The sequence below is a fragment of the Prionailurus viverrinus genome, chromosome A3 (genome assembly GCF_022837055.1).
Source record: "Prionailurus viverrinus isolate Anna chromosome A3, UM_Priviv_1.0, whole genome shotgun sequence".
NCBI lineage: Eukaryota > Metazoa > Chordata > Mammalia > Carnivora > Felidae > Prionailurus > Prionailurus viverrinus.
This window is the reverse complement of record NC_062563.1, coordinates 6,088,667-6,096,620: the sequence shown is the minus strand read 5'-3', so window position 1 is coordinate 6,096,620 and position 7,954 is coordinate 6,088,667. Positions and strand designations below refer to the sequence as shown.

Here is a 7,954-nt window from a genome sequence, read left to right as displayed (position 1 = left end):
AGATTTCGCGATACCTTCTTCACTTAATGAGACTCACGCAGTCCCTTTGGGGAAACCGTGGCATAAGCTACCTGTTACACAACCCTGGATGTTGCCGGGTACGGACTGTCCTCTACGGAAGAGTTGGGAAGAGCCCTTGGGGTCCGAAGAGGCACTGATTCTGAGAAGTCACATGATCTCCAGAAGGGCCCCGCGTCCCTAAAGGTGGGGCAGAATCAGGAGGCCCCCACCCCGGTGATGGGGTCCTTGGGCTGGAGGACGAGCCAACGTGCCTCCGTTTCGGTTCTGTGCCCCTTTGCCCGGTTTCAAAACCTTCCCCACCTGTGTCTTTCCCCTGCAAATGAACAACAGGAAAAGCTGGCCCGGGGAGATTTCATAGCCAAGCCCGAAGCGGGCTCCTTCCAAACTGTTGGCATGACACCGGCTTCCGGAAGGCTCGCCAAACTTCCTTTCTCCCCCACCCCCCACCCCCCAAAGTCAGGACTCTCCCTGGGCATCCTTCGAAAGGCGGAGTGCGGGGAGTCAACCATAGAAAACGTGACCCACGACGCTGGTTTTCTTCCCAAGGGCAGAGCTGAAGCCAGAAGGCATTTGCAAAGAAGGTTCCTCTAGGTCCCACCCCCGGGGGGCCAGATGATGCCTGGTGCGCATGCTGAACAGCCCGCCTGGGAGAACCCAGAGGTCAGGTGTGGCGGGGAGGGGGAGGGGGACGCGGCCAAACTACGTGCCTTTGCTCTCCTGGTTCTTTTCTTCTCCCACCGTAATTTTTTTTTTTTTAAGTTGAGGAGTGGTTGACTTACTCTTCCGGCTCTGATTTTGTTCTGGTTCTAATCGGGGCTCCAGAAACCGGCATCCTGGCCGACGGGTGGACAGCCTTCCTCGTGCTTGTCCGCCCACCCCCTGCACGCGTTAGCCAGTATCTGCTTCACCAGCCCGTGAGCCCCGCGGTCTGGGGCGCTGTCTGCTCTGTGGGCGTCTCCCCGGAGCCCGGCACAGCGCCTGGCCTGCCCGCCTTCGTCGGAGGAACGTGGGGAGAGTGGCCTTGGGTCGGGAGAAACGGCTTCTCCTAACTGGGCCTCCGTCACCTTGGGGAAAAGGAGGGAAGTGGACAGGATTTTCTCGGCTACGCGCCGGCCGGACAAAGTCCTTGCTCCCCCCCGGCCTTACAGTTCTACTGGGGAAGACGGGGATTAAAGAAATTTCGGTAGATAATTAATTTCAGTTGGCAAAGTGCTCCTGAAGGAGAGCATCGGGGATCCTATGGAAACTACGCAGCTCCAGCTTGAGTAGGAGATAGCCGGACCTCCAGAAAGGGAAGAGCATTCCCAGGGAAGGAACGGCATAGGCAAAGGCCCCGAGGCAGCTTCTGGGGCAGCATCTATTTGCTTTTCTGACAAAGAGGTTGGATGCATCCGGTCGGTCGCGTTTGTTCCTCCCTCCGCTGTCAGGAGTGCAGAAGCCAATGGCCAAGAGGGTGTCCCTCTTCTCACAGCCGCAAGGAAGGGCCACCGGGAACGGGAACCTGCCTCACCAGCGCTGCTGAGCCACCGAACTGGTCCCTGCAGCCACCTCCCAGGTCCTTGTCATGTGAGAAAACAAGGATTTTTCTGTTAATTTGCAGCCCCAGGCATTTTCTCTCCGAAAGAAGGAGAGAAGCTGGCAGCTTTCCTAACTAGCCAGGCTTGTAGATGTGGTCAGGTGGCATCATTCACAACAACGTGGGTTCAAGTGCAAATGAAAAGCTCCCGTTCCCAGCACCCTGCCCGTGAGCCAGAGCCCTGGGCCCCTGGCTGAGGACCCCTTGCTCCCAGCAGAGTGGGTATAATCCTCAGAGAAAACATCACCCCCAGGGAACACTCAGTTCCCTCCCCTGGGGAGTCTGCCGAGTGCTAGGAACGACAACGATGACAAAGGGGAAGGGAAGTCCCCGCTCTCCTGTCCGACCTGCTCACTCAGTCCCGGTTCTGCCTGTCACCTTCTGCTCCGCAGCCGTGGCCGCCCTCCACCCCCAGGGGGTCACCCTGCTCCTGTGTGGGGTCAGCAGGTAGACGGTCTACACAACTCTCGCAGCTGGGGTCTCCTGGCAGGGCTGTTACCCCAGTTTCCTCACTAATTGCACTGCGGCATTGCTTCCTGAACAGAGAAACTTCTATAATTTGGGCTATAAAACGTCTCTTTGAATTTCCCCCGAGTCTGCTGTGATTATAATAATAAAACGGACCGCGCCCATGAAGGTCTTCATCCCCACAGCTCAGCGTTCGCAATAAACAAATCATAATTATGTATCTCAGCAGGCCCCCTCCCTTTTCTCCCCCTTTTTCCTACTAGGGAAACTGAGGCAAGAAGGAGGTCAAGTGCTTGGCTCGAGGCTATGGCTTCTCTTAGCCGCCTGCTGTGACTTTCACTGCGCCCACAATTAGAGCCCTGCTGGGAAGCCACGGGAGGTTTGCAAGGGCACCCCCGGTGCCAAACGTCTGCCCCCTCGCGCAAGCAGCTTGTTTGAACAGAGGCGAAGCTGGGGTTTGACTCTAGCTGGATGAGGCCCTTTATGTATCCCGACCTTGAGTGGCCAGGGTACCTGCCTCTTACCCGTGGGATCGACACGCGTGTCCCCGGCTAGAGTGGGATCTTGCCGAGGCAGGGATCAGGCCCGCCGCACCCGGTCTGTGCCAGGCAGCGTCCAAGAGCATGCCTGCACATTTCACGCGCGAGAGGAGGCGTGCACACAAGGCTGTGTGCCGTGGTGGGGGGACATGTCCCTCTCTCCTGCACAGCCGCACCCCCTTTTTCCTCCTCACCAGTGACTTCTTGTCCGGGGCAGCAACCGTGACAATGTGCGCTTCTGCAAGCCGCTGGGGTGGGTGTGGGCAGGTGATGGCTGTTCTCTTAGCTCTGGGTGAGGTGGACCCCTTGCCCCCGGTCCCCCAACTATCACGAGGGGCAGAGCAGAACCTGGAGCCCAGGATTTGGTCTTTATGGCTCTTTCTTCTGATCCCAAGACTTGGGGGTCCTTGGTCATTCAGTTCCAAGAGGCCCTGACACCTGCTGCTTAGGTGGTGACCGTACCAATAACAGGAAAGATAATCCTAATAACGGCAAGCAATTATTGAGCACTTCCTGTATGCGGGGCCCTGTGCTCAATGCTTTCAGTGCCTCCGTGCTTATAAGACAGGTGCTGTTCATACTCCCATCTTGCGGATGAAAGTGGGACTCAGGTAGGGCATGGGACTTGCCCAAGGTCACACAGCGATGAAGCGGCAAGGCTGGACGAGGACCTGGGTGTCTCTGGCCCCTGGGTCGGAATCAGCGACGGTGATCAGTGACATGTATTGGGGACTCGCCAGCCACGGGGCCGGGATTTATTTGCAGGGTTTCATGTTGCTCTCCGAACAGACCGTGAAGCCAGGGCCATCTCCGGACTTGTGTGGGGGCTCCATGCACTTGCCTTCCAGGCCCCGCCGCCCATATCCTCTCAAACTCACTTCACGACATACCATTAGGTTTTGTGGACGTGACGTAAGCCGTTATTCGTTTCGAGTTCGTGGTATTCCGAGCCAAGTAATTTTTATTTTTTAGATCTCAAAACTTCTTCTGTTCCCACTCTGCCTTTTTGACAGGCTGGCCGTTGTAGGATCCCGGTTCTATTATTATTGCAGAAGAGGTTCTGCAAGCCCTCGGCCAGGGGGCAAGGGAGCGGGGACTGGCATCCTGTCTGTCTGACTCTGGGGCCCAGGTCCTGGCCACGGGGCCCCGCCTTGGGGGTGGCCCGGTGAGTCCTTGGATGCCTCTCAACGCTCTCACCTCCTTCCAGGCCAGAGGTAAACCTGGCATGAGGCCAGTGATGGTGTTTCCAAACCCTGAATCTGGCCTTACCTGCAAATTTAGGTGAAGGGCCCACCCCAGGAAGGCTCTGGAATTTTAAATGTGAAAAGTCCAAGAGCCAAAGAGGGGGCAGCCTGCAGGGCCAGGGAGAGGTGGGGCCGTGGGGAGCCATTGCTGTGAAGTCGGGGTCCCCACAGGTCCCCACGCTGCGGGAGGGAAGGGCCAAGGGGTTCACCGTCCCCGGTCCCCAGCTTCTCCTGGAGAAAGGGAGATCAGGACAGTGCCGGGACAGCCCCGCATCTCCCCGCTTACCCCCCGGGGGGGGGGGGGATGCTCCTGTGACTGATCGCCTTCCAGAAGGCACCGAGAGCCCTGGGCAGCCATCCAGCCAATCTGGCGTAAGACCTGGGCAGCGGTGGACCTCAAGGCGGCCCTGGCTCTGTACCGCCTGCACGGGAGCTTGGGGAGAAGACTCAGGAGATGGGCCCCGCCCCCAGCCCCACCCACCTGTGCAGGTGGCCTATTCAAGGCCCTTATCAATGGCTGCTGGGAAGAAAGGGATAAGATGTGCGGGAACAGAGCCTCGCTCTCAACCTGCTTGTCGATCTGGCTCTTCCTGGGCCTTGGTGTTCATCCCAGCAGTAAAAGTCACGATTTTCTTTCTTTCTTAATAATATTTCGAATTGCAGAAATAACGCGTGCTCGTCTTCAGAAATACAGAAATTAAGCGATGAGCCAAACAGAGACAACCGCTATCCCCACTTTGCTGTTTATTATTATTATTATTATTATTATTATATGATAATTATTATATATGATAATATATTTAATAGTACGATATGTTATATAATAAAAATAATAATGCAAAATAATGGCAACTGCAACGTATTGAACACGTATCGCTGCCCCACCCCAGGCTTGGCGTTTTGCACGTCGTAGCTCATTTAACCCCGCCAACGATCCTGGAAAGTGAGTTACTATTTTTTTTTTTTTTCAACGTTTATTTATTTTTGGGACAGAGAGAGACAGAGCATGAACGGGGGAGGGGCAGAGAGAGAGGGAGACACAGAATCGGAAACAGGCTCCAGGCTCTGAGCCATCAGCCCAGAGCCCGGCGCGGGGCTCGAACTCACGCGAGATCACTCGAGATCTCGCGAGATCGTGAACTCCCGGACCGCGAGATCGTGACCTGGCTGAAGTCGGACGCTTAACCGACGGCGCCACCCAGGCGCCACAATGTGAGTTACTATTTTTGCTCCCATTTTGCAGAGGAGAACGTCGATGTTCAGAGACTTGAAGCTCCGCCCCCAGGAGTCAAAGGCAGGGGGCCACTCCTTCCAGGCATCCGGAGGCTTCTAGAATCATCCGATACGCTGTCCACAAAAATGGAGCCCTCCTTCTTACGGGAGCTCTTTACCAAACATGTGACGGGGTACAGCCTAGTGAACTCTCCCAAAGTGAACTCACCGCGTCCCCGGCATGTGTGAAGACACAGAAGGCCCCCTGGCCACCTCCCCCCACCTTCCCCAAGGGGATCCTACGGGTTTGAAACCTGCTTCTGTCCATCCGACGGCGCGTCGAGAAGAGCTTTCTGCACCGACTGACTGGGGCGTCTTCGGTTTGAATGTCCTACCGCTCGCTACACCCAGCGCCCGTTGTCAGCACTTGGGGCTGCTTCTAAGCGTCAAAGCCTGACTTTCGCGGCCCTTCATACGGCACAGCGGCCCCAGGCTGCTGCCGCTGGACTCTCGCCTTTTCTTCAAGTCCTTGGGCTGGTGCAGCTCGTCGGCCTGGCGGCCACGTCTATTTTTTACATACTCAGACACATCGCGCCCCCTCCGCCTCCACTGCCTGGAGCTGTTTTCCTGGTCAGAGCTCAGGAAGGAGGTCCGGGCTTGGGGGGGTAGGGGAGGGGTGGGCCAGATTTAACAGTCAGCGACCTGTGCGCAGGGATCAAGGAACACCCTCCACTTCTCCGAGTAATGGAGACACAGCGACGTCTTTGCCCCTAAAACACGTTCTGCAAAACACACGCATTTCTACCCTTTGCCAGAAAACCGTGGGAAACCAGTGTTTCACTGTGGCAGGTGAATATTGGACCGACTGCGACAGCCTTCCCGGCTCAGCTCACAGAGAAACACGGATGTGGTTTTATAGGTCTTGGAGCAGGGTCCCTCCACCGGGCCCTACGGGGCCAGAAGCCTCTGTCTCGTGGGGGCTGTCCTGTGTGCTACAGAATGTCTGGCGGCCTCCCTGGCCTCCACCCGCAAGATGCCAGTAGCATCCCCTCCCTGTCCCCAACTGTGACCCCCAAAAAACGTTGCCAGACATCGTCAGGAGACCCGTGCTGCCCTAGCCTCCCCTCGCCACGCTCTCCTTTGAGAACCACTACTCTGGACGACAGCTACTCTTTTATTCAATGTGGGACGTATTGTTTTAAATACAGTTTTTAAATGTTTATTTTTGAGAGAGAGAGAGAGAGAGAGAGAGCGTGAGTGGAGGAGGGGTAGAGAGAGGGAGACACAGAATCTGAAGCAGGCTCCAGCTCCCAGCTGTCAGCACAGAGCGGGATGCGGGGCTCGAACTCATGACCGACTGAGCCGCCCAGGCACCACCCCCCCCTTATTTTTTTTCAGACCAGAGAGTGAATATTATAGCTTGTGTGGGCCAAGGGGCAAAATTGAGGATAGTATATAAGTTTCTATAAAACCATTTCAAAGGTAACCCTTTAAAACTATCAAAAACATGCCTAGTTCTCGGAGCGGAAGGGAAAAAGGCAAAAAAAAATCAGTGAGGCTGCTGGAGGGCTGTAGTTCACCAAGCCGGTTTAGAGGGAAAATAACAACTCACATTCATTCAGTATTTGCCTGCGTACCAGCACTGATCTGCTCAAGTCCCTTCCAGGGAGAAGAGAGCACGTGCAAAGGGCCTGAGGCAGGAGATTCTTGGTGTGCCGGAGGAGCAGGTGGGGGGATGCAGGTCCCAAAGCCACGCCGGGAAGACATGAACTCGGGAAGGGTCCACGAGACACGGTTAAATCAGAGTCCCTACAGAGAAAAAGAGTCGACCCAACGGGTCCCACACATCCATGCATTCAACAGATGTATCCAAGCCCCTTGTGTTCTCTTCTGCCTCCCAAGATTCAGGCCGGTGAAGGCTGAGGCCGGGCAGGTCTGTGGAGACTGGAGAGCTCAGCCCAGGGCTCAGCGTCCCCAGGCCAGGCTGCGGAAAGAGGGTGCCTGGATCTGCCAGACCACGGGACTCACGCCGTGATCGGGACACGGCCCCTTCCAAGCTAATGACGAGGTCCTCCGTAGACACACACAGCAGGGAGCGGAAGGGAGCCCCGAAGCAAAGCTCTGAGTTCGCTGAACCTCCAGCCGCGTCAGCCTCAGCCAAAAAAGCGTGGTGGGCCCTGTTTGTGGTTTCATCCCTCTCTCGCTGCCTCCTTTCCTTCTCCGAAGCCCAGGACGGGTGGGAAAGGACCTCCCACCGTAAGAAGGAAGGCGCACGATAGCTGGTGTGCAATGAGTGTGTCACGTGCGCTAAGTGGGTTATGTTGTCGGAAGAGATCGCGAGACGGACAAAGGGAGACTGTCGGGTGTGCATTCGGTGAGCGGATGCTGCATCGTTAGGAATGCAGATGATTTTGTCCCTGGAAATGCAGATAAGTTTTGTCTCCTGGAGCACAACTGACTCTTGCCCTACGACTGGGGCCCCGTTTTGCTTCTACGTGCAGATTTATTTCAGCATTTCTGACTGCCCGTATAGTTACGTGCGTCTTTGAACTGTCCCTTGAACTGTTTGTCGCATCTTGCTGGTTCCCTCGTGAACCAAGGCGTTAAATAAACTCTTCGATACACTTCCAGTTTGGCTCTGTAGGAGCCCTGGTTTTGTCTTTTAAAAATGTATTTTTTTTTTTTAACGAAAACATGCGTGATCTTACTTAAAACCCCGTGAGATGGCTCTCGTTGCTGTCGTTCTCATTTTGCAGAAGAGGGAAACTGAGGCCCAGGGTGCCAGGCAATCTGTCCGAGGCCATCCGCAGGCAACTGTTGGAGTCAAGCTTGGCACGCAGGCAGCGGGGCCCGGAGCTGGGGCGCTTTGCCACTGTCCCGGGTAGTTGTCGTGG

General features: G+C 55.9%; 1 long non-coding RNA gene across 1 annotated transcript; it reads left to right on the top strand.

Moving 5' to 3' along the window:
• Positions 1–490: 490 nt before the first annotated feature.
• LOC125161524 (uncharacterized) lies at positions 491–7,729 on the top strand. The gene is made up of 2 exons (XR_007150654.1): positions 491–681; positions 5,092–7,729. It is a non-coding gene; the product is annotated as an uncharacterized LOC125161524 (long non-coding RNA).
• Positions 7,730–7,954: the final 225 nt, after the last annotated feature.